Source organism: Schistocerca serialis, chromosome 2 (genome assembly GCF_023864345.2).
Source record: "Schistocerca serialis cubense isolate TAMUIC-IGC-003099 chromosome 2, iqSchSeri2.2, whole genome shotgun sequence".
Taxonomy (NCBI): domain Eukaryota; kingdom Metazoa; phylum Arthropoda; class Insecta; order Orthoptera; family Acrididae; genus Schistocerca; species Schistocerca serialis.
The window spans coordinates 223,009,431-223,034,858 of record NC_064639.1 but is presented as its reverse complement, the minus strand read 5'-3'; positions in this window follow the sequence as shown (position 1 = coordinate 223,034,858).

Genomic DNA, 25,428 nt, shown 5'->3' with positions numbered 1-25,428 from the left:
CGGGGCCACCCGTCAGGTGAAAGTTCTTCCGAAAGTATTCTGCGGGCACAACGCGGGCGGTTGCGCCCGAATCTGCGACCGCTCACCAGCATACAGTCAGACGGCAATCGGCTCCACAGCCTGCTTGTGGCGTTGCTGTCACATGACGTAGTGTGGAAAGAATATAAGCGGAGCAGAGACGAATCGGGATCCATTCTAGCGATGCTAAGGGAAGAAGATGGGTGGGGAGGAAGCAGCTGACGTAAGCGACTTTCACAAAGTGTAGCTTCTTACTGCACGGAGTCTAGGCACGAGCATCTGGGAAACGTGAAGTTGTTGGGACGTGCGCAGCTGTGCGAAGTGGCTGAAGGAGGGTGAAATCTCGAGTAAACTACAAGGTTTCCAGAATGAGATTTTTCACTCTGCAGCGGAGTGTACGCTGATATGAGAGTTCCTGGCAGATTAAAACTGTGTGCCGGACCGAGACGAACTCGAGACCTTTCGCGGACAAGTGCTCCACCAACTGAGCTACCCAAGCACGACTCACGACCCGTGAAACTGCCAGGAAGTTTCGTATCAGCGCACACTCCGCTGCAGAGTGAAAATCTCTTTCTGGAAACATCCCTCAGGCTGTGGCTAAGCCATGTCTCCGCAATATCCTTTCTTCCAGGAGTGCTAGTTCTGCAAGGTTCGCAGGAGAGCTTCTGTGAAGTTTGGAAGGTAGGAGACGAGATACTGGCGGAATTGAAGCTGTGAGGACGGGTCGTGAGTCGAGCTTGGGTAGCTCAGTTGGTAGAGCACTTGCCCGCATAAGGCGAAGGTCCCGAGTTCGAGTCTCGGTCCGGCACACAGTTTTAATCAGCCAGGAAGTTTCAGACTACAAGGTGTTGGATGTTCCAGCGTCATCACAGAACGTGGAGGTCGGAGGCTTGCCTGCTCTCTAAAGCAGGGTCCCAGGCCATCTGTTGAAGATCTGACGACAGGGTGCAATGCTAGTGCAGGTACACCTTTCAGCGTACATTTTGAGTTGGACATGGGGTTATGCAGTAGACTACACCTATGTATTCCAGTGTTGACTCAGCGACATGAGCAGTTACGACAATGAACATTTGTACTGTTGTCCGGTGGCCAGCACGAAAACGACTGCATCCGGCTCGATTCCCGACAACAGTACAAACCGGTGATTCGCCGGGAAAACCTAAGATCACACTACATTCGACGTGTCTCCGGGTCGGATGAATAACGTTTCTTGTTAGAGCACGTCGATGGTTTGTCTGGATGCGGCGTCACCCATGCGAATAGCTGCTCCGAACATGCATTGCGGCACGGACGCAGATCAATGGGAGCAGTATTATGCAATGGGGGACATTCACCTGTGGTGCCATGGGATCTATGGTAGTAATCAAAACTACCACACCAGTTGTAGACTACGTGAACATTACAGCAGCCGGCCGCGGTGGCCAAGCGTTTCTAGGCACTTCAGTCCGGAACCGCGCTGCTGCTACGGTCGCAGGTTCGAATCCTGCCTCCGGCATGGATGTGTGTGATGTCCTTAGGGTAGTTAGGTTTAAGTAGTTCTAAGTTCTAGGGGACTGATGACCTCAGAAGTTAAGTCCCGTAGTGCTCAGAACCATTTGAACCAAGCCATTACAGCGGACCACCTGTATCCCTTGATGCTTGATGTCTTCCACGAGAGCAATGGTATGTTCCAGCAGGATAATTGTACGTGTCTCAAGGGCGGAATCGTGCTACAGTGGTTTGATCAGCACGATAGGAAACTCACATTGATTTACGTTAAAATGAGCAGCCGAGATCGCATTAATATTTCTTTATTGACCGGTTTCGGCTTATATGCTAGCCATCTTCAGAATATCTTGGCCCTGTGTTGCGCTCCGGGTTGTCGAACGCCACGTGATGCGGCAGGAGCGTACAAATGCTTTGCGAAAAGTTTGTAGTGACAAATAAACGGTAAAATGTATCAGGCGTGTCCGCAGGGGGCAGGGCAGCGCAGCCGGCTGAGGCGCTTTCCTTTGGCTCGTCGTTTCTCTGTCAACGCCAAAGTCTACCGCAGCGCTCAATAAAGAATTACACTACTGGCCATTAAAATTGCTACACCACGAAGATGACGTGCTACAGACGCGTAATTTAACCGACAGCAAGAAGACGCTGTGATATGCAAATGATTAGCTTTTTAGAGCATTCACACAAGGTTGGCGCCGGTGGCGACACCTACAACGTGCTGACATGAGGAAAGTTTCCAACCGATTTCTCATACACAAACAGCAGTTGACCGGCGTTGCCTGGTGAAACGTTGTTGTGATGCCTCGTGTAAGGAGGAGAAATGCGTACCATCACGTTTTCGCCTTTGATAAAGGTCGGATTGTAGCCTATCGCGATTGCAGTTTATCGTATCGCGACATTGCTGCTCGCGTTGGTCGAGATCCAAATGATTGTTAGCAGAATATGGAATAGATGGGTTCAGGAGGGTAATACGGAACGCCGTGCTGGATCCCAACGGCCTCTTATCACTAGCGGTCGAGATGACAGGCATCTTATCCGCATGGCTGTAACGCATCGTGCAGCCACGTCTCGACCCATGAGTCTACAGATGGGGACGTTTGCGAGACAACAACCATCTGCACGAACAGTTCGACGACGTTTGCAGCAGCATGGACTATCAGCTCGGAGACCATGGCTACGGTTACCCTTGACGCTGCATCACAGACAGGAGCGCCTGCGATGGTGTACTCAACGACGAACCTGGGTGCACAAATGACAAAACGTCATTTTTTCGGATGAATCCAAGTTCTGTTTACAGCATCATGATCGTCGCATCCGTGTTTGGCGACTCGCGGCGCACGCACATTGGAAGCGTGTATTCTTCATCGCCATACTGGCGTATCACCCGGCGTGACGGTATGGGATGCCATTTGTTACACGTCTCGGTCACCTCTTGTTCGCATTGACTGCACTTTGTACAGTGGACATTACATTTGGTGATGTGTTACGACCCGTGGCTCTACCCTTCATTCGATCCTTGCGAAACCCTACATTTCAGCAGGATAATGCACGATCGGATGTTGCAGGTCGTGTATGGGCCTTTCTGGATACAGAAAATGTTCGATTACTGCCCTGGCCAGCACATTCTCCAGATCTCTCACCAGCTGAAAACATCTGGTCAATGGTGGCCGAGCAACACTGGCTCGTCACAATACGCGTCACTACTCCTGATGAACTGTGGTATCGTGTTGAAGCTGCATGGGCAGCTGTACCTGTACACGCCATCCAAGCTCTGTTTGACTGAATGCCCAGACATACCAAGGCCGTTATTACGGCCAGAGGTGGTTGTTCTGGGTCCTGATTTCACAGAATATATGCACCCAAACTGCGTGAAAATGTAGTCACATGTCAGTTCTAGTATAATATATTTTCCAATTAATACCCGTTCATCATCTGCATTTCTTCTTGCTGTTGCAATTTTATTTGCCAGTAGTGTATTAAAGCGATCGCGACTGCTCATTTTAACGTAAATATAACATCAGGTCGTTGTTTCCCCGCAGGCTATGTCGTCAAAATGTACTCACGTTGATGCCGTGATCTCCACATTCGCCTGATATGAACCTGATGAAACACATGTACGTCGCTATTAGACCAGTTCCCACAAATCATTGGCCTGCAATATACGCTAATTGCTTGAGCTCTGCATAAAAATCTGGTGCCGTATACTGTCTACCAAGGAATTGTCGAATCCGTTCTAGGCAGAATCGCTTCTTTGTTGTGAAAGGAAAAGGAAGGGATATGAGATTCAAAGCGTCGAGATCATTAGAGGCGGAACACAAGTTCGGATTGTGTCAAGGACGTGGAAGGAAATCGGCCGTGCTCTTTGAAAGGAACCATCCCGGCATTTGCCTCGAGCGATTTAGGAAAACCACGGAAAATCTAAATCTTGGTGACTGGACGCGGGTATGAACCGTCGTCCTCCCGAATGGGAATGCAGTGTGCTAACCACTGCGGCACCTCACTGGCTGGTTACAAGTCAGTGCTATATACGTTTAATTGCAGTGGTTCAAATGGCTCTGAGCACTATGGGACTTAACTACTGTGGTCATCAGTCCCCTAGAACTTAGAACTACTTAAACCTAACTAACCTAAGGACATCACACACATCCATGCCCGAGGCAGGATTCGAACCTGCGATCGTAGCAGTCGCGCGGTTCCGGACTGCGCGCCTAGAACCGCTAGACCACCGCGGCCGGCTGAATTGCAGTGCAATTGTGTTTGTGACAAATGTCTTACTGAATCAAGGAGATGGTAGCTGTGGTTTAGGCCTATATTCATTCACAGTCTGCAAAAATGCCGGTATTCTAGCGCTCTGTACTTCTTTGCTGTGTTTCTAAAGTGAACCAAAACGCTATCATGTACGTGAATAATGTTGTGGCTCGTCAGTGTATAGCCTGCTCTGTATGTGGTGTAGTATAACATATAGGCTTTGAAGCTGTGAGTTTGTGTCAGTCAGTTGCGCGGAGGAAGTGCAGTAAAATGTGTTGAGGTGGAGACGTGACATAATGACAGAAATGAGCTACCGCATTTGAATCTCAAAAGTTTTTATTTTTTGTATTAGACAAAATGGAAAATAACATTCGCAAAAATCAGCGAATTGGAGGCAAAAGAGAGGACGTTCCTGCATACTTGGAAACTGCCCACCTGTGTTGGTTGGCTAATGGTTCAAATGGCTCTGAGCACTATGGGACTCAACTGCTGTGGTCATAAGTCCCCTAGAACTTAGAACTACTTAAACCTAACTAACCTAAGGACATCACACACATCCATGCCCGAGGCAGGATTCGAACCTGCGACCGTAGCGGTCGTGCGGTTCCAGACTGTAGCGCCTGTAACCGCTCGGCCACTTCGGCCGGCTACCTGTGTTGGTAATTTGTCCGTAACACACATAAGAATAAAGGCATTGCACGTTCTGGATCTACCTTAGCCAACCACAAAGGTTTCCTTTTAAATACGGTGCTGGCATTCGCAGAAGCAGACAGCTTATTTGTAATTGTGGACTTTGGTTAAAATGAACGAGCATTCCCGGACAGTAATTTTGGACAAGTTTCAGAAGACAACACCTTAATTTACCAGAATCAGCTGCGCTACCTACAATAATAATAATAATTCTGTGTGGCTCAATGACCTTGTGTAATTATTTCAATGGGATGCCACTTAAGCTTGGAAGCCGAACCACATGTCGTTCCCGCAGAATCTTCACATCTTTGAGAGGTGTCCGCTAGGTTATACGGAAACTGAACATTACGTGGTCCGACCTGGACCGGATCCCGCGACCTTTCGGTTTCCTGTTACGCGCCTTATCATTTGACAACCATGTCCGACGCACATCTGGTGTAACGTACAAGGTTGCTCTCTGTTCCGTAACAGGTAATGCATTCCCCCTTTGCCCGATAATCACTCATTATAGAGAGGGCTTTATTCCAAAATTGTCGAAAATAAGATCTCACTCTCTCTAGAAATGGTTCTGTTACGTATTTGCACATTTTATTATAGAATGAGCTCCATTCCGGCCATCTTAATGCACACAGTGGCCACATCCACATACTTCACTTTCGAAATGCCTTCATTCCTAACATAAAGCCTTTTCTATAATCACGCTCTTAGTGTTAGTTTCTTTAACTACATTGTGTAAAACGTGGAGTCAAAGTCTACTGAAAGCAGCTGGGCGCTTTCAGATGTAAGAAAGGAAAAAGAGGGCAGAGGAATAATAATGAATATAAATGTAATGTTATCAAACGTGCACGAGTAAAGGGTTGTGAATACTCAATTCGTGATGACTGGATGTTGTGTGATGTCCTTAGGTTAGTTAGGTTTAAGTAGTTCTAAGTTTAGGGGACTGATGACCATAGATGTTAAGTCGCACAGTGCTCAGAGCCATTTGAACCATTTTTTGAATACTCAGTTTATTCTGGAAAAATTGTAAACACCAAGAAACCCGGAGAGTCTTGTAGGTGTGTGTTATACTCTAGCTTCCGTTAGTTAAGGAAATGCGGGTTTATTATTCGTACGGTCACACTAAAGTTTGCACTTATTTTGTTTTAGGTGCCGTAAACAATGCTTCACAGAATAACAGATGAGTAACAAATTTGTATGTTCACAAAATTGTACAATTACAATATAAAAAATGAACAAGACATCTTTGTGACGAGTCTTACTGAATAAAAAGGTATAGTTCGACAACGAATACCAGGAGGAGATGAGGCTTTTCATAAAAGATCACAATGTACCAGTTACAAGTAATTTTACAGTAAGTTTTAGATGGTGCTGACCCACAATCATGCAATTTTTTTTGAAGAAAATCCCGTCAGTGGACTGTGTATTACTGTATTAATCTTCTGTACTATTTAGGTTTCATCTTTCAAGCCACTATCGAATACAATGGTAAAAGTTCTTAGATCATTATACGTCATATTTGTTAAGGCAGTCCAAAGCAGACCTGCTTAACAGATATGACGTATTAATGGTCTAAGAACTTTTACCAATGTATTCGAACAGAAGGTAAATACAGTAAAACATAGTCAAATGGCGTTTATTATTTCAAAAAAAATTATTTGAAATATTTAATGCTAGGCGTGTTGACGTGTGCTGAAAAGTTTTCCTGAACATATATTACAATAACTGAAAAAAGAGTACGGAGATTGCAGGTCCTTATTGTTAAAAGGTATGAGGATACAGGAAATAAAAACAGCTCTTTGTCTTCAGAACGTTAGAAACTAATACATGAGCACATAGACTCCTTTCCAGTACATGTTTCTCAGTATGGTTCACATGAGTGTATCTTGATCCCAGATTGTCAATAAAAAGTAATGTACGATATGTTCCTGGAGAACACCCTGAATCAACAATTACTTACGAATATTATGCTAAATACTTCGGAGAAACCTTCAGTCTTACCTATGGTCATCATCGGGTGGACGCTTGTGTAACACGTGAAGAGTTCCTTCTCTTGGTGAAGCTGCAAAACGAGTGGCTGTTGCTGAATTAATGCTCGTCAACGCTGTAGCATGAAGTTTTATTCTGTAATGAAAGAAATCCAAGAAGACTGCCAGAAAGACAATAGTGTGTTACGCCTGTGTTTTGTTTTTCTCAGAATTTGCTATTACCAGACATTCCTGTTCAGGCTGTGTTTTATCACAGGCAACTCTAGGTTACTGTTCTGCATATCAAAAATATGAAAACAAATTCTTCTGTGACGTATGTATTCTATCAGGGAACAGAAAGAAGGGACAAGCGAGGTACGGTCATTCCTGATAAACTATATACACTGAAGAACCAAAGAAGCTGGTACACCTGCCCAATATCGTGTAGGGCCCCCAAGACCACGCAGAAGTGCCGCAACACCACATGGCATGGACTCGACTAGTGTTGGAGAGAATTGCCACCATGAGTGTTACACGGCTGTCCATAAATCTGTAAGAGTACGAGGGGCTGGAGATCTCTTCTGAACAACACGTTGCAAGGCATCCCAGATATGCTCAATAATATTCATGTCTGGGGAGTTTGGTGGTCAGAGAAAGTTTTTAACTCAGATGAATGTTCCTGGAGTCACTCTGTAGCAATTCTGGACGTGTGGGGTGTCGCATTGTCCTGCTGAAATTGGCCAAATCCGTCGGAATGCACAATGGATATGAATGGATGCAGGTGATCAGACAGTATGCTTACGTGCATATCACCTGTCAGAGTACTATCTAGGCTTATCAGGAGTCCCGTATCACTCCAACTGCACACGCTCCACACCATCACAGAGCCTCCTCCAGCTTGAACAGTCTCCTGCTGACATGCAGGGTCCATAGATTCATGAGGTTGTCTTCATACCCGTACACGTCCATCCGCTATACACAATTTGAAACGAGACTCGTCCGACCAGGCAACATGTTTCCAGTCATCAATATCCAATATCGGTGTTGATGGGCCCAGGCGAGGCGTAAAGCTTTGTGTCGTCCAGTCATCAAGTGTACACTAGTGGGTCTTTGGCTCCGAAAGCCCATATCGATGATGTTTCGTTGAATGGTTCGCACGCTGTCACTTGTTGATGGCCTAGCATTGAAATCTGCAGCAATTTGCGGAAGGGTTGCGCTTCTGTCACGTTGAACGATTCTCTTCAGTCGTCGTAGGCCGCGTTCTTGCAGGATCTTTTTCGGGCTCAGTGATGTCGGAGATTTGATGTTTTACCGTATTCCTGATATTCACGTACACTTGTGAAATGGTCGTACGGGAAAATCCCCACTTCATCGCCTAAGGTCATCAGTCCCTAAGCTTACACACTACTTAATCTAAATTATCCTAAGGACAAACACATACACTCATGCCCGAGGGAGGACTCGAACCTCCTCCGGGACCAGCCGCACAGCCCATGACTGCAGCGTCCTAGACCGCTCGGCTAATCCCGCGCGGCTCCCATCTTTCGTGTGCCGACTATAGACCACGTTCAAAGTCACTTTAATCTTGATAACCTGCGATTGTTGCAGTAGTAACCAGTCTAACAACTATGCCAGACTCATGTTATATTGGCATTGCCGACCGCGGCGCCGTATCCTGCCAGTTTACATATCTCTGTATTAGAATATGCATGCCTATACCAGTTTCTTTGGCGCTTCAGTTTGGAAGAAAATGCTGTCAATGATGTTATTAAGGAGTTGAGATTGTTTCCAGATGGATGCACTGGACGGAACAAGAATCATTGCATGTTGAGGTTGTGTGCTTCACCAATGGACATACTGTGAAGGGATACTGTGAACTGATTGTGCGCGCTGCAAAAAGCTGTCACTTTCCAGTGAAACTGGTTGAAAATGATGATATCTATGATTTTTCCAAATGGTGGCCAAAATACTATATGAATGGAGGGTAGTCTCTTAAATCACGTGGTAGAGGTGTTCCGCCGCAAGGTAAAGCATCTTTCACCCAATAACTTCCATGTATTTTGGCCTCTGTCCTTCAGGTCATCAGATTAGAGCGTCTCCTTACATTGGAGAACTTGTAAGGCACTCGTTTGATTTGCGATTCCCTGTAATTCAAGTTCAGCTCTCATTAAAGAGAGCATATCATGACCAAGTTTTTATCAATGTGTTAAAAATTAATAATACACATGGTCTGATTAGATAAATACCTGAAGAATATAAATCTTTTTACTCTCTTGGTCAGATTCTGAGAAAGGAATTTATAATGAATAATTGATTTTCGTAAATTTCACCCATGTATGAATAACGTCAAACTTTAAATTGTAATATTCTCTGTTTTTAGATACGTGTTAACTTTGCAAATTCACAGAAAATTACAAAAAATCTTGTGCGTTGAAATCAAACCATATCACATTTTGCTAGTATTATTCGTTTTACCGAAGAAAGGGCTTTATTTCAAATTTCGGATGACCAATTGTAAGTAGGAGCTACATTGGGCCAAAGTTAACATTTCCTCTAACACTTGCCGTACTATCGACTTATTTTTTTACTATCACAAACTGTTCAAATTGTTACACATACAAGATTAAATGCTTATTTTTCAATTCCTCATAAATGGCGATTTCTGAGTAAGGCCGTTTCTAAAATGACTGATTCAGTAGTGAAATCACTGTCATGGAGTAAGCTGACAGATGTACTAATAACACTGAAGAGCAGATAAGTAGAATGCGTATTTGGCATGTTAACATAAAAATTTTAAAGTATAGATATACCTCTGTGCCGCACCTCCAATGTTGGCGTTATCACTCGAGCCATTTACGTGTTACATAATGTTATCCCGAATTATGAAAGAACATTTTAAAGATAACCCACCAGTATTACAACAGCAAACCAAATAATCAATGAACTACATCCACAACGGACAAATCTATGATGTACTGAAGAATAGCGCAAAACCTCCACTCCTCATTAGTGTAGAAGGCGGAATGATGTGGGTTGTTTGTAAGAGTCAGATAGTTCACGAGGGTGTTGCATGTAAACTGACTGTACTGAGGAAAGCTACAAGTTTCGTAGGCTGCTTCACTATTGAAAATGTGTATTTAAACAGTTTTTTAGGGATTCCATCATACTTTTTATTTATCATAAGATCTACCCTTGAGGAATGGACTTCAAATCACCAATGGTGTGGAATCCTGAAGTAACTGCCGCGTAATTGCTTTTCTCATCGCATCGTCCACTATGTTAATTTCTGTTGCACAAGTTCCTGTAGGAATCGATAGTTACCTTTGTTCATCTTCATTTAATTTCGAAACGAGTAGTCATCCTCACTTTCGAAGAAATATTAAGCTTCTCTTCTCCAGTCTGGTCATCCATTTTTCCATTCATACCAGTGTCCAATGCCACCGCGTAGGAAGCAAGAATCGCTGATTTCCTGTGAGCACTTGGTGCCATGGTAGCTTGTTTTGCGCATGCAGTACTGATGTGCGGTTTTTGGCCCGTCTAACAGCAGGACTTTTCCCGTTCGGTTTAGCGCGAGCTTTGCTGCATGTATATGGACACTTAGGCAACCGTCTTTTGCGCTGGGACTTACGCGTAGCTGCCGTGCGGAGGGACTCGTATTGATGTGAGCGTCATGGCGGAAGCCCCTTTTTGGAGCCGTGCTTTTCCTGAACGCCAATGCCACCACGACGCCACGCGCGCCGTTCGTTGCTCCATCAGCTGCTTTACGCGATGCCCTAATAGTTCACCCAAGGCCTCTGTGTCGATTATGCAGATGGCACTGTCGCATTCAGCGTTGTTCTGATTTTCCTTCATCTACCGTCGTGTTTATAAGTGTTGAAACGTTCCTTCCGTCCGTCCTCGGCGCCACCGAGGCGTCGCACGTAATTCCAATCATTGCCGCGGCCAGAAAACACAAACTCTGCGGTGGTGACGTGTCAGACAAATTACGTGACGCATTCATTCACGTATTTACTCGGAATCGTCTATCCTCCGCACTGCTCCCCTTTTAAAATCAGTCTAAATAAGGGGCGGAAGCATCGTTTTGATACGTGACAAATGGTTCAAATGGCTCTGAGCACTATGGGACTTAACTTCTGAGGTCATCAGTCCCCTAGAGCTTAGAACTACTTAAACCTAACTAACCTAAGGACATCACACACATCCATGCCCGAGGCAGGATTCGAACCTGCGACCGTAGCGGTCGCGCGGTTCCAGACTGTAGCGCCTAGAACCGCTTGGCCACTTCGGCCGGCCGATACGCGACACAGGGTTAAACTATGCACTACTTCAAGGGCAGTATAGTGGAAACTCATTTATCAGGTTATCTTTAATCGGAATCTCAAGTTCTTCCAGATTTTTTTTAGTACCGTAACTGTACTGTATTTGGTATTCCGGAAGTAATAGCGGCAACAAGCGACAATAGTCATTACATTCGTAACGAAACCACAATATGGTTCCTAGTACTGTGTCAGTAAATAAGTCAACATTGAGTTGTACAGTACTGTATTGCCCGAATTTGCTGCGAGTTCAAAATGAGATCAAGAGGAAGACGGTGATTCTGACCGTGGACAAAAATGTAGATACGCTGCAGAGTATGGGTAAAGGAGATTAACTGAAAAATATTGCTGCTGAATATGGTGTTCGAACTTCAACGGTGTCCAACTGGAAAAGTAACCGGAACCAAATTGAAGACTGTTGTCTAAAATGATAACAAAAGGCATTTCAGAGACTCGCGGTACAACCAACACTGCAAAGAATGAATCGCTAAAAAAAAATGGATCAAATGGCTCTGAGCACTATGCGACTTAACGTCTGAGGTCATCAGTCGCCTAGAACTTAGAACTAATTAAACCTAACTAACCTAAGGACATCACACACATCCATGCCCGAGGCAGGATTCGAACCTGCAACCGTAGCTGTCGCTCGGTTCTAGACTGTAATGCCTAGAACCCCGCACGGCCACTCCGGCCGGCAATGAATCGCTAGGTGAAGAACCTTTTGTGTGGTTTCTCTGAGGCGACAAATGTCATGGGATACCTCCTAATATCGTGCCGCATTTCCTTTTTCCAAGCGTAGTGCAGCAACTCGACGTTATATGGGCTCAACAAATCGTTGGAAGTCCCTTGCAGAAGTATTCAGCCAATCTGCCTCTATAGCCGTCCATGATTGCGAAAGTGTTGCCGGTGCAGCATTTTGTGCACGAACTGACCTCTCGATTATGTCTGGCGATCCGGATGGCCAAATCATTCAGTCAAACTGTCCAGACTGTTCTTCAAACCAGACGCGAACAACTGTGCTCCATGACATGGTGCATTATCATCCATTAGAATTCCTTGTTGTTTGGAAACATTAAGTACGTAAATGACAACAGATGGTTTACAAGTAGTTCAGTTCGACCAGGGGACCCAGTCAGTTCCATGTAAACACAGCCCACCCAATTATGGAACCACCACTAGCTTGCACAGTGGCTTGTTGACAGCTTGGGTCCATAACTTCGTGGTGTCTGCGCCACACTCGAACCCTACCATTAGCTCTTAACAACTGAAATCGGAACTCATGTCACCAGGCCTCGATTCAAAAAATGGCTCTGATCACTATGGAACTTAACTTCTGAGGTCATCAGTCCCCTAAAAATTAGAACTTCTTAAACCTAACTACCATCAGGACATCACACACATCCATGCCCGAGACAGGATTCGAACCTGCGACCGGAGCGGTCGCGCGGTTCCTAACTGAAGCGCCCAGAACCGCTCGGCCACCGGCCGGCCAGGTCTCGGTTTTCCAGTCGTCTAGGGTCCAACCGATATGGTCACGATCCCAAGAGAGGCGCTGCCGGTGATGTGCTGTTAGGAAAGGCATCGCATCGGTCGTCTGCTGCCATAGCCCATTAACGTCAATTTCGCAGCATTGTCCCCGGATATGTTCGTCGTCCGTGCCACATTGATTTCTGCCGTTATTTCACGCAGTGGTGCTTCTTTCTCAGCACTGACAACTCTACGCAAACGCCGCTGCTTTCGGTCATTAAATGAAGGTTGTCCATGGTGAGAGGAAATTCTTGAATTTGCATATCCTCAGCTCACTCTTGGCACTGTGAATCTAAGAATATTGAATTCCCCAACGATTTCCAAAATGAAACGTTCTATTCATCTAGCTCCAACTACTACTCCTCGTTCAAGTGAGAGCTTCGTCATTGCTGCGCCCTTTTATACATTGCGCATGCGATACTACCGCCATGTGTACACCTGCATATTGCTATCTCATGATTTTTGTCACCTCAGTGTACATGCAAAGAGGGAAAGAAGTAATCGTCGTTTGTTTATCTGCAGAAAACGATGAATTATCTGAAGATGCTGTCGCTCATTCTCAAGATAATGACACACGCATTCAGACGCAACAGCGCTGCTGGGCAAAATAACGGCATTTTGCAAAGCCAGGTGTGAACAACTTTGGCCGAACTATTGCAGTAAAACGCCCACGGATCACGTGATGTATATATACCACGTACAAATCTGGGTCAAAAGTGTCTTACTGACTACTTCAGTGTATAAAAGTCACTGTGTTTTATTTCTCTATATCTGGTCAAAAATGGTTCAAATGGCTCTGAGCACTACGGGACTTAACATCTGAGGTCATCAGTTCCCTAGAACTTAGAACTACTTAAACCTAACTAACCTAAGGACATCACACACATCCATGCTCGAGGCAGGATTCGAACCTGCAACCGTAGCGGTCGCGCGGTTCCAGACTGAAGCGCCTAGAACCGCTCGGCCACAACGACCGGCAATATTTGGTCAAAGTTTTGTGTTAAAATAATGAATAATTTATGTGTTTACCTGCAACATTATGTCGAACCCATAATGCAGCCGCTGCTACGTCTGGCTCTCACACAGCTAGCGCGACTAGCGGAGGTATGTGTTACTACTGATTGTTGCTGTTGTTCAGTTGGTTACAAGTTGGTTAGTTGGTAGATTTGATGGATTTGGGAACGATGGGGACGGAAATCGGCCGTGCCCTGTCAAAAGAATCATCCCGGCATTCGTCTGAAGCGATTTAGGGAAATCACGGAAAACCTAAATCGGGTTGCCGGTCGCGGGTTTGAACCGTCGTCCTCCCGAATGCGAATCCAGTGTGCTAACCACTGCACCACCTCGCTGGATGGTTACAAGTCAGTGCAATATACGTTTAATTGCAGTGCAGTTGTGCTTGTGTCAAATGTCATATTGAATCCAGCTGTGGTTGAGGCCTATATTCATTCATTCACAACCGTTAGCAAAAATGCCGGTCTTACAGCGAAAAGCAGCGTACGCTATTTAGTTAACAATGAAGTTCTACAGGGAGGGTTTCAAACACATAACGAAATATGCAATCTTTTGTTAGGTTTCCTCAGGACATTGTCGATGCTGAAAAGGGAATTACTGCCAGTTCAAAAAAATCACTACCTAAGTTTGAAACGTCCTCTTTTGAAAATTATAAATGACTGTGCTGGTAAACCTCTACGTTATTTGATTTTCAAACAGCTGAGCTAAACTGAACGTACTCAGACATTTCTCTCTTTACTTATTCTGATCATCACTAAACTGACACACAATATTTTTTTAGCTCAACGCAATCTGACTTTCAGTTGTTGTTGTGGTCTTCAGTCCTGAGACTGGTTTGATGCAGCTCGCCATGCTACTCTATCCTGTGCAAGCTTCTTCATCTCCCAGTAACTACTGCAACCTACATACTTCTCAATCTGCTTAGTGTATTCATCTCTTGGTCTCCCTCTACGATTTTTACCCTCCACGCTGCCCTCCAATGCTAAATATGTGATCCCTGATGCCTCAGAACATGTCCTACCAACCGGTCCCTTCTTCTAGTCAAGCTGTGCCACAAACTCCTCTTCTCCCGAATTCTATTCAATACCTCCTCATTAGTTATGTGATCTTCCCATCTAATCTTCAGCATTCTTCTGTAGCACCACATTTCAAAAACTTCTATTCTCTTCTTGTCCAAAATATTTATCGTCCATGTTTCACTTCCATACATGGCTACACTCCATACAAATACTTTCAGAAACGACTTCCTGACACTTAAATCTATACTCGATGTTAACAAATTTCTCGTCTTCAGAAACGCTTTCCTTGCCTTTGCCAGTTTACATTTTATATCCTCTCTACTTCGACCATCATCAGTTATTTTGCTCCCCAAATAGCAAAACCCTTTTACTACTTTAAGTGTCTCATTTCTTAATCTAATTCCCTCAGCATCACCCGACTTAATTCGGCTACATTCCATTATCCTCGTTTTGCTTTTGTTGATGTTCATTTTGTATCCTCCTTTCAAGACACTATCCATTCCGTTCAACTGTTCTTCCAAGCCCTTCGCTGTCTCTGACAGAATTACAACGTCATCGGCAAACCTCAAAGTTTTTATTTCTTCTGCATGGATTTTAATACTTACTCCGAATACAGATTGAATAACACCAGGGATAGGCTACACACCTGTCTCACTCCCTTCCCAATCACTGCTTCCCTTTCGTGTCCCTCGACTCTTATAACTACCATCTGGTTTCTGTACAAATTGTAAATAGCCTTCCGCTCCCTGTATTTTACCCCTGCCACCTTCAGAATTTGAAAGAGAGTATTCCAGTCAACATTGTCAAAAGCTTTCTCTAAGTCTACAAATGCTAGAAACGTAGGTTTGCCTTTCCTTAATCTAGCTTTTAAGATAAGTCGTAAGGTCAGTATTGCCTCACGTGTTGCAGTATTTCTACGGAATCCAAACCGATCTTCCCCGTGGTAGCTTCTAGTAGTTTTATTTTGCAACCGTGACTTATTAAACTGATAGTTCGGTAATTTTCACATCTGTCAACACCTGCTTTCTTTGGGATTGGAATTATTAAATTCTTCTTGAAGTCTGAGGGTATTTCGCCTGTCTCATATATCTTGCTCACCAGATGGTAGAGTTTTGTCAGGACTGGCTCTCCCAAGGCTGTCAGTAGTTCTAATGGAATGTTGTCCACTCCTGGGGCCTTGTTTCGACTCAGGTCTTTCAGTGCTCTGTCAAACTCTTCACGCAGTATCATATCCCCCACTTCATCTTCATCTACATCCTCTTCCATTTCCATAATATTGTTCTCAAGTACATCGCCCTTGTATAGACGCTCTATATTCTCCTTCCACCTTTTTGCTTTCCCTTCTTTGCTTAGAACTGGGTTTCCATCTGAGCTCTTGATATTCATACAAGTGGTTCTCTTTTCTCGAAAGGTATATTTAATTTTCGTGTATGCAGTATCTATCTTACCCCTGGTGAGACAAGCCTCTACATCCTTACATTTGTCCTCTAGCCATCCCTCCTTAGCCATTTTGTACTTCCTGTCGATCTCATTTTTGAGACGTTTGTATTCCTTTTTGCCTGCTTCATTTACTGCATTTTTATATTTTCTCCTTTCACCAATTAAGTTCAATATTTCTTCTGTTACCCAAGGATTTCTAGCAGCCCTCGTCTTTTTACCTACTTTATCCTCTGCTGCCTTCACTACTTCATCCCTCAAAGCTACCCATTCTTCTCCTACTGTATTTCTTTCCCTCATTCCTGTCAATTGTTCCCTTATGCTCTCCTTGAAACTCTGTACAACCTCTGGTTCTTTCAGTTTATCCAGGTCCCATCTCCTTAAATTCCCACCTTTTTGCAGTTTCTTCAGTTTTAATCTACAGTTAATATCCAATAGATTGTGGTCAGAGTCCACATCTGCCCCTGGAAATGTCTTACAATTTAAAACCCCCTACAAAAGAATGGCCCTGACTAACAATAACCTGTACCTTACATGAATCACTTACCTCACAAAAATCTTCGTTACTCGAACTACTGCAATACAGCGAGCGCCAATACCGCCAGCTAAATAAAAGATTCTAACTACTGAAGGCACTAACTACTGATAGGCATAGTTAGCAAATAAAAAGATTCTGGTAGAGAACAAACAATGTAATTACCTTAATGGTGTTCAAAAGTCATAATATATATATCAGTTCATGACATCCAGTCTTACAAATTTCCTTTTTCTGACGGACACACGTCCAGATCGTCCTCTCTCAAAATTCTGCCATCTCTCTCCCCACATCCACCACTGCTGGCGGCTCACCTCCAACTGCGCAACGCTATGCGCTGTTCACATCCAACTGCCCAACACTACAATAGCAAACATTCCAACAATGCAAAGCAGCCATAGACCGCACACAGCACAGTCAGTGATTTTCATACAGAGCGCTACGTGTCGTTACCAACATAAAAACCTGAACAGCCATCTTACAAGTTATCCCAAAAATCCGGTTTGAAGTACACATCCTATCGTAAAGCTCTTCATGAAATAAAAATTGAAACCATATCGCGTTACAATTTTACAACTGTAGGAGACAGACAAACCAAAGTGAATCGATTATTGCAACTGGCTTGATAAACTGGAGGTGAACATTTAACGAGAAATGGACGCAACTGACAACAACGTTTTGCAACAGACGACTCTCAATATGATCAGTCGAACACAAAAGGATGATAATTTTGAACATCTTTTTGTAATAATTATGTTGATATATGCAACATTTAAATTACGTACCATTCATGAAATCTCATTCCAACATAATTTGTCGATCTGCAGCAGTTACGTTGCAGGTTCGATCTTATGTCACTCATCCTACGTAACATCTTAGTCTATGGCATTTAATCCATAACATTCTGATTTTTTCCTGTATTTCCGAATCATCCAAGTTTGCAATAATCAGGATGACGTACGGTCCAACCTAATCCGCATAATCGAGGTGGCTCCATAATTAAAAATCCTGTTTGTATGTAACTCGCACATATATCAGGGAAATTCTGAGATCTCACCACTGGACTGTAATATGTGCACCACTAACAGTTCACACTAACAATTTCCTCCAGTAAATGAAACAGGAGAATCGTTAAAAGTAAACAGAGAGACACATAAAAAACCACTCACAAAGTTGACCGCAAACAAATGCAATTTATTCGCTTATTCAGAAAATCGATTGTGTGACCTAAAATGTTCTCTAGGATGTCTAGTATACAGAAGTGTTCATCCCAAGTTCGCTAGAAACTCCGTCATCGAGTTACAAGGCGATTTGTGAAACCGTGCCTTAGGAAACCATGTGCCACGGCGAAAAAACAGTCGACATCGGGGCCAGTGTGGCAACAAGTAATTTCAACGACGGCCGAACGGACCAGTTTGTTACAACTTCTGCACAAAAGCGGACGACAAGCAAATCGAGCGAGCAGAGCAGCGGATGACAGAAGCTGTCAGAGAGACCCCAGGACCACATTTTTTTCTGTTTTTCTTTTTTTCTCCTCATTTTGATCGGTATTAATCGTTACGTTTGGTCTGGGCGGACGTCACATGACATCCGTCCAAGTTGATCGTTAATTCCTTTACTCAGATTTTTTTATTACATGTGGATTCACGCATTAAAGGTATGTTTAACTAACTCCAAAAATTTATACGTTTTTTCTTGAAATCGTATTTTTCAGACTAGCGGGAAACATAACGGGAACGGTACATACGACTTTGATCGGAATTTGAAGACGGTATTCTAAACTGAATTCTCTGTCAGTGCATGTAATATTTTGCGATATCTTCACAAGTCTATTTTCGGAGAACACTTTTATCACGATGTTTCGGGCGAAAAACATGCCATTTGTTTTAACACGTCACTATTTTGTTTGAACGTAATATGTTTCAAATATCTATGTATGCTGATAGGAAATATGTTGAAAACGACTCATACAAAATTACTTTGTGACAGGTCCAAGAGAAAGGCTTCTGGAATTCCCGTCGATGACCGATATTCCCGCTGCAAGGGGTCCTTCAACTTGTGCAGCGGTTACAGGGAGCGTCCGATATGCACATAAAAATGATTTCTTAAAGACAAAAGTGTAAGGAATAAAACTTTATCATTGGATTTAGCATTACGCTTTATTTTACCTGAAAGAAAATCACAAAAATCACCTATTTTTCACGCGTTCAGAGAGGACTACCCCCTGAAACTTCGACAAGTCCGTCATTTTCATCAAAAACCAAATCCAGCTTGCTAATACCTCAACACTTTGCTGTGAATCTTGTTCCTGCCGAGCGCGTCCATACTCACTAAACCGCAACGCGGCCCGCCTCGGCAGCTGCTCGGACAGCGCGGCGGATTGCTAAGGGGGAGGGTTCAATTCCCACCCCGATCGGAGGTGTGCTCTGCTCAGAGACTGGGTGTTGTGTTGTCCTCACTTTCGAATGGTCATAATTGACATTATTATTGAGATGACTGAATGGGTACAGCCCGAAAGCCAGTTAACTGAAAAAAAAAACAACAACAGAATAAACCATAAAAGGCATAACAGAATTCCTGGCCTGCGCATGGACACGCACTTTCGATTCTTATAATCTTTCATTATTTTATTTTGATATTATGAGTATGAATTCTAGTTCACATCAGTATTTTAGTTTACACGATAACGAATTTCTGACAGCACATTTGAGAACTGTCCCGACGATACTATAGGGTTACGAAGTTGCTTTTTATAGTCTATGAAGTTAGTTGACTAATTGTTTAATCTTTGGCCCTAATTTTATCTTTGGCTACGAAGTGTTTTTGAGGTGTCTAAGTTTATCCATTACAGGAATTTAATATCTGAATAAAATTTTCTACACAGTTTTGTTTTGTTTAAAGTCAGTGCGTTCGTTTAGTATGTTCCATATTTCTCAATTGTTTGCATTTACATTTCCACTTGTTCAAGAACGTTCATCGCTAGCCCCTTTGTTATTATGTGCAGGATTTTCATTGCTTGTTCTTCACGTCTGTTTTTTGGTTCTTGAATTTTAAGCGACTGAAAAAAGAAGAAATATTAATCTTGTAATCTATAGTGTGTTCTTCATATCTAATGTCAAAATTTTGTCCTGCTTGATCTAAGTAAAATTTTTCGCACCAGCAAGGAATAGATAAAGCGTAATATAAAATGAAAAATTTTGCGTAGGTCAAACAGGACGAAATTTTGACGTTGGATATGGAGAGCACACTAGAGATCACGAGACTAATGTTTCTACTTCTTTAAAACACTTAAAATCCGAGAACTACAAAGCAGAACGTATAGAACAAGCAATGAAAATCTGCACATAATACCAAAGGGACTAGCGATGAACGTTCTTGATGAAATGGAGATAAATATGCACACATTGAAGCAACCACAGAACATAGTAAACGAACAGTCATCCTTTAAACATAAAACTATATAGGAAATTTCATTCAAATCTTAGATTACGTTCACGGATAGACATAGATATAACAAAAACACTTCATAGTTAAAGATAAAATTAGCAGCGAAGATTAAACAGGTAATCAACTAACTTCATCGAGTATATAAACACAGTCTAACGTAACAGTCGCGATAGTCTCGTTTTCGTTTACCACAGCGATAGCAGCGCCCCAAGTGGTCAGTTAGCGACACTTGCGAATACGATATCGGATCACTGCGAATACTAACGTTTATATTAATTTGCAACAGATTTTTACCGTAGGAAGTGTATGTAGTGCCATAAAAATCGAGAATAACCAAAACAATGCTCAACATTCGTGATTATTTAGTTTCCCAAGGACCCTGGGTTATACGAAACGACGTGTTACATGACAGTTTATTTACGATTCTCTTGTAGAGTAAAGAAATTTGTGGATATATTGTCGTTTTCCTTTAATAACAAAAAAATTGCTAGTAAACATCAGAAGACCTGACCTGTTGCAGAAAGACGTCGTGTACTACCCAACAAAGTAGAGTTTTGTTCGCTACACTTTCAGACAAATCAGTGGGTGTGGAACGTGGGAAACCTATGTGGCATGTAATACCTACGTTATGAGACGTATCAAGTAATCCGCTACAATTGTAGCCTAAGGAAGAATCGCCGGCCGGGGTGGCCGAGCGGTTCTAGGCGCTACAGTCTGGAACCGCGCGACTGCTACGGTCGCAGGTTCGAATCCTGCCTCGGGCATGGGTGCGTGTGATGTCCTTAGGTTAGTTAGGTTTAAGTAGTTCTAAGTTCTAGGGGACTGATGACCAAAGAAGTTAAGTCCCATAGTGTTCAGAGCCATTTGAACCTAAGGAAGAATCACTCAGACGTGACAATAGATCGCCGAAGGCAGTAACACAGAAGAAACCAATTCCACAGTCTTTGCTAAATCCGAGCCATAAACGACGACAATCCTCAACACATTCGCTTTTGAAGGAAAAGAAATTACATGTACAAAAATATTCGTGTATTAGAAAGTCGAGTGAAAGGTAAGAAACAGAGAATCACTGGACTCGATGAAAAAACTTTCAAGTGTCGTGATAAGTGGCTATCATAATATCAACAGATATATATTCTTCTCAAGCATGATATGTGCTTATATTCTCTTGTTTTCAGTGGAGTAACCTGCAAATGTAGACATATTCAGAAGTTTTATTTCATGAATGAGTTGCAGCTTATGTTACTGAATCAGTGTGATTCGGTTGCTTTTACAAGTATTTCACGATAATTCATGTCTCTTGGTAACTTAGTAACGCAAAGAACGCAAAAATACAACAATTACTCCGATAATTAAATTGAAAAATAATTAAAAACAAACGTATCCTTACGGCGCGTCTGACTACTTTCTCACCGCTTGGAGCGCTAGTCATACTGTAAGAATTTTCGCACCAGAGAGTGTCGTGGCTGTATGTATTAGACTGTGATGTAAATCAACTTTGTAACCATATAACATCGTTGGTGCAGCTATAGCACGTGCTGTCAGAAATTCGTTACAATATAAATACGAACTAAAATACGTTGGACAGCATCCACTAACGTGATAAGGCACAACAAGCTGTCACAAACACTCTAAAATACAAAAACAGATCACAAAATTACTGACAGCAATTTAATAAGCGACAGTACCCATCGATGTGAAATGAAATTCTAGAATAACTAGATGTAAGTACTAACATATACATACACCATATGGCGATATATGTAAATAAAAGAAAAATTAAACAAATGATGATAAAATTCTATGCATTATTCGCAGATAGCTTGACAATGGCAATTATAGTCGAAATAGGCCAATCACAATAAAGAAATTCAATTGAAGCAGCGGCCTTGGATTCATATTTATAATGTCATCACAACTTATACCGTGCAGCAGGCCCAGGAGAACGTCAAGTGTCATTAATAATCATCTTGGGGTTGAAGCTCTTTTTTTCCTCCGTGTTTTCTTTAACAATACATATGTTTTTGGATAGGTTCCGCCTTTAGCAAAACGCAGTTTTGTTTTTTAACCCAAACATGTTTCACTGCAGTTGCAGCATCTTCAGTGGGCTTTTTAGTTGTCATCTATTTACCGCATGGTGTTGTTTTTCTGATGTGTTGTGATTCTACAGTGACTGTTTTCGTTTCACAGTTTGTCATCTGCAAACACTTACACATTTACAGCTGGTAAACAGTGAAACAGTGACAGTGACCGTGAGAGGGGCAACTCAATATATAGTGTTTGACAGTGATGAAGGTGAGGAAAAAGTAAATGTGTAAGTGATTGCAGATGACAAACTGTGAAACAAAACAGTCACTGTAGAAACACAACACATCAAGAAAACCACACCATGCGGCAAGCAGATGACAAATAAAAAGCTCACTGAAGATGCTGCAACTGCAGTGTAACATGTTTGGGTTAAAAAACAAAAATGTGTGTTGCTAATGGCGGACCCTATCCAAAAACATACGTAAAGTGTCATTATCTGAAAAGCAATTTAGTTGGTCTCGCCAGGTTACTTAGTCCCGAAATGACAACTGCTTTAATACGCTACCTCCATCCCAAACGTTCTAGAGTAGAATCCCCGCTCATTTCCTGCTCCCGGTGATAGAACTTCAGTAGAATGAGCTGGTTCCTACCAGGACCTTCAGTAGTTTATTTCCGCCAGTTGTTAGGAAACACTTCGATAACTATTCATTCTTGAAATTAGCCTAGTCGGACCAAACCACAAACCATATAGGAGGATCACAACCAGGGTGAAAAAAAGACACCAAGAACAGACCAGGAAGTTCACAATAGCGACCGGGATAAGCCGAGGAGTGCGGCCACCGAAGGATATGTTAGTGTTTTCACATACTGTAGTATCTTCAGTAGCTTAGATTGCATGTTTTCTCGACGAATTTCACTGATGAAATCTTCTCAGGTGATCAAGTCTGTTACAGCGTCGTCTCGAGGTAACATTTTGATCACATATATACTCGTCCGTTTCGGGTGAAGTGCCGGGCTGTTGAAACAGGTAACTATTTATACATTTTTGATCTCACTTCTTCCAATTGTCTTGGAATGAATGAATACATTTCCTGAATGGTTCTCAAGGGAATTTTATGCTATTCGTCCGGCAACATAGTGGCAATTTCAGGTAGCAATTATGGAAGCTGACAGCGACCACGCACTCTTCTCTCCGAAGTAGACGACAAAGGTTCAATAATATTGAGATATGGTGACTGTGGTGGTTGGGTGATATGCATCAGTTCATCCTCGTGCTCGCAGTATCTGTCCTGCACGATGCGTTCTGCGTGAATAGAGGACGTGTCGTTTTAGAACACAACGTCACGATTGGGCAACAAACATTGTACCATACGATGGACCTGGACAGCCGAAATGGTTACATAATCCTTGGTAGTAACGTGACCTTACAGAGTAACCATGGGGTACTACGAAATAGCTGCCCAAATCTTCACCCAACCCCCGCCATGTTTGTCTTGGGGCATAAACATGGCAAAAAGTGTGAAACAGTGTAAAACAAGGCTAATCCAACCAAATCACTTTCTCCCATTGCTGCATGGTCCAGGTCTTACAGCTTCGGCACCACGTCTTCCTGTTACGGGCATTTGCATCACTGATGAGTAATTCTGGAATCCCAGCCTGCTTTGCAATTCCCTGCTTATGGAGTCCCCTTCGTGTTGTTTTGGTGCTGTCAGGGTTCGCGAGTGCGGCATTAATTTCTGCAGCGACTTTTACAGCTGTATTTTTCATCACTATCCTCTTCACTGACCGTCCGTCACGATTATTCAACACACACTTTCGTCCGCGTTGCGACTTTGCGGATGATTTTTTCTTCTTTTCCCAGTATGCGGTATATATCTTAGAACGGTCCCTGTTGAAACACCAAGAACATCAGCTACCTTGGTTCAGAATCACCTACGATTTGCAGAAACAATTTTCCCGCGTTAGAGTTCACTTAGCTCCGATATAATGCGCTCAGAACTACGCAGAACGATGTTCTTGCCACAATTGACACTTGCAAGGTATTGAGGACATTCCACAAGTGCTGTTCATGGTCAAATACAACAACGAAACCGGCGGCCTGACTAGCATTTATGTTCAAAGAGGCGTTCTTCGTGGTGTTTTCATATTTTTGTCCAGTCCCTGTATATGATACTATATCCCAACAAGTAGGTCACGCAATCTCCGTAAATTAGAGGTCGGTGATCTGTGAGCACTCAGCTGGTGTCCGATAGCGTCCCAGATGTTTTCCATAGTGTCCAGTGTGGTGTCACCGCCAGACACCACACTTGCTAGGTGGTAGCCTTTGAATCGGCCGCGGTCCGTTAGTATTCGTCGGATCCACGTGTCGCCACTATCAGTGATTGCAGACCGAGCTCCGCCACACGACAGGTCTAGTCTAGAGAGACTCCCTAGCACTCGCCCCAGTTATACAGCCGACTTTACTAGCGATGGTTCACTGTCTACATACGCTGTCATTTGCTACGACCTAGCAAGGCGCCATATTCAGTTGCTATAATTACTTCAAGAATGTATTCTGAACAGATAATATCGTGAATCATGTACCGTCAAGAGCGACGTTCATCATTAATGGATTAAAGTTAAGTATGAAATGAATTTCGTCCGCTTTCTGAATTCTCATTCCGTGTCATGTTCCAGACCTCACGTCAGTATAGTTCTTCCCTCCTCACGCCAGCCTGCGTGAGCCAAAACGCGTGCATTTCGGCCTCCTCTAGTAACACGGTGTTGGCTTCTGTTAACACAAAATTCAGATCAGGTGAATTTGGCGCCTAAGACATCAGTATGAGTTCACTATCGTGCTTCTCACACTACTGTGACACGATTCTGGTCTCGTGTCACGGGAAGTTGTTCTGCTGAAAGATGCCATTGCCATCGGGTAGACATCAAGAATGAGGGGATGTAAACGGTTTGCAACAACGTTCAAATAATCCACAGCTGTCATGATGCCTTCGATTATTACCACAGGTGCACTTTTCAAGCAACTGTTCGCCTGGATGACGGCGTATCCGGAAACAATCCTCGAGCTGCTCTAAGAAGGAACTTGATTCATCCGACATGGCCACATGTTACCGTCGATCCACGGGCCAATCTCGATGATGCTATGCCCACAGCAGTCGTAACTCTCGATGTCGTTTGGTCCACACTGGAACATGTAGGGCCTTCTG